The sequence below is a fragment of the Galeopterus variegatus genome, unplaced genomic scaffold, assembly GCF_000696425.1.
Source record: "Galeopterus variegatus unplaced genomic scaffold, G_variegatus-3.0.2 Scaffold55180, whole genome shotgun sequence".
NCBI classification, from domain to species: domain Eukaryota; kingdom Metazoa; phylum Chordata; class Mammalia; order Dermoptera; family Cynocephalidae; genus Galeopterus; species Galeopterus variegatus.
In genome coordinates this window covers 981-3024 of record NW_007781291.1, presented here as the reverse complement: position 1 = coordinate 3024, position 2044 = coordinate 981, and the positions used below count along the sequence as shown (strand labels likewise).

Sequence of the window (2044 nt, the reverse complement as noted above, 5' to 3'; positions counted from 1 at the left end):
ATTAAAGAGAGTTTCAAGAGTTCTGTATCCGGATCACAGTGGTGGTTACATAAACCTATGCAAGGGATAAAATTTCATAGAGCTGTACACACTCCCCACACCCCCCAAAATGGGTGCATGTAAAACTGGTCAACTCTGATTAAGGCCTGTAGTTTAGTACTGCACTAATGTCCCTTTCTTGGTCTTGATTCCTGTGCTGTGGTTACGTGCGGTGCTATCAGTGGGGTAAACCTAGGGTGCATGTAAAACTGGTCAACTCTGATTAAGGCCTGTAGTTTAGTACTGCACTAATGTCCTTTCTTGGTCTTGATTCCTGTGCTGTGGTTACGTGCGGTGCTATCAGTGGGGTAAACCTAGCCAAAGAGATACAGGAACCCTCCAAACTAATTTTGCAACTTCCACAAGAGTCTAAAAGTTCTGAAACAATTTAATCATGCATAAGGTCACGAAATATTAGAAGGTACACTAACCATGAAAGATGGCTCCGAGTGTTTAAAAGACCTGTATTTCAAAATGAAAACCGCCCATTTTAAGTTTGAGAGCTGAACTTTTGTCTAATAATGCTTGACAGCAGAGAAATGTGGAAGTGAGTGCAGAGGTCCCCCAGCCTGAGGGGGCTCTGCCCTGGCTCCCTCCCCTTGCTCTGTATAGGTATGTATATACCTGTTTGTCCAAGAACCCTTTACCTTCTGGGTCAGCCAAGTCCCATATCTGCAGAAACACAAAAATGTTCATTAGTATCATTGCTAATCATTGCCTGTGAATTCACAAAACTAGTAACCACCACCACCACCACCAGTGTCTGCTGTGGGTTTTGCAGACCAACAGTCTCACAAAGCAAAAGTGACCCTTCCCAGGCTGCAGATGAAGAGGCCAACTTGGAGTAGGTGAATGATCTGCCCATGGGCACATGGCCAGTGGGTGGCAGGGCCTAGAGAACCCCCAGGTCCACTCAGCTCAAAAGCCAGTGGTGTTTGTTACACTCTTACCCCCCAACATAAATCCACAGGCTATCAAGACCCCAAAAGCATTCAGGTGTCTTGTCTGCTACCCAATGAGCAGTGGTGGCTGCCACCCGAGCATGTGGATCCACCAGTTACAGTCTGAGAGGCACATGGTGATCGGGCCACCCCCAGGAGGCATGCCCTGCAGGGGTTCTGCACAGGTCAGCCTTCTCCTGCTGGGGGGAGCTGCAAGGATGGCCACAGAAGAGAAATCGCTACTCATCCTCACTCACCTTTCCAAGGATAACATCGGAGAGCCCAGACTTCTTCAGAAAAAGAGCGGCTTCACTCGCCCCAACTCTCCCTGTGTATGCGGGATCGACCTGAAACGGGAGGGAAGAGTCGACAGCCCTTTCAGCCACAGAGCAGCAGGCAGAGCAGCATCCCTCGCGCCCACTACTGGTCAACAACTTGGCCAGCAGAAAAGGACAAAAGGCCACTTCAGCTGGGCTTCAATTCAGTATTACACTTTCCAGTTCGACTGCTATCTAGTTCCGCCTAAAAAGACATCACTGATGCCTGTACCAAACAGCCACCAAAAAAGAGGGGGAGGCTTGCTGCTTAGCTCAGTGGGTTAGAGCATGGCGCTGATAACAGCAAAGTCCAGGGTTCTGTCCCTCTACTGGCCACCCACCAAAAAAATTAAATGAAATAAATAAAATAAAAAGACATCAGTTAAACTTACCTGCTTGTAATAAGATTCATATAATGGATTTCCAGTAGGAATCTGTAAACAAAACCATAGATATTGGTCAAAAGTGGACACACCCCTTTAGGGGGGAAAAAAAGTGTCCTTCCTCAATTTTGTCATTACCAAAATATAAAAGTCACAATGTCTGCGCTTCAAACATCCTCCAGATACGGAACTCGGTTTATTTTCACACACAGATATCACACTTACTCAATTTAGAAAATGTCAACACCAACATTCTTTAATACATCCTAATTATTATAACACCAAGGTCAAGATTTCAGATCCCCTTACCAGCCAGCTGCCAAAAAAAATAAATAAACCCTAATTCCAGTGCAAGCCATGTGGT

General features: G+C 46.0%; 1 long non-coding RNA gene across 1 annotated transcript; it reads right to left on the bottom strand.

Moving 5' to 3' along the window:
- Window positions 1–662: 662 nt before the first annotated feature.
- Window positions 663–1734, bottom strand: LOC103584423. Its single transcript, XR_549973.1, has 3 exons — window positions 1690–1734; window positions 1238–1327; window positions 663–711 (listed from the first exon to the last, which is right to left on the bottom strand). It is a non-coding gene; the product is annotated as an uncharacterized LOC103584423 (long non-coding RNA).
- Window positions 1735–2044: the final 310 nt, after the last annotated feature.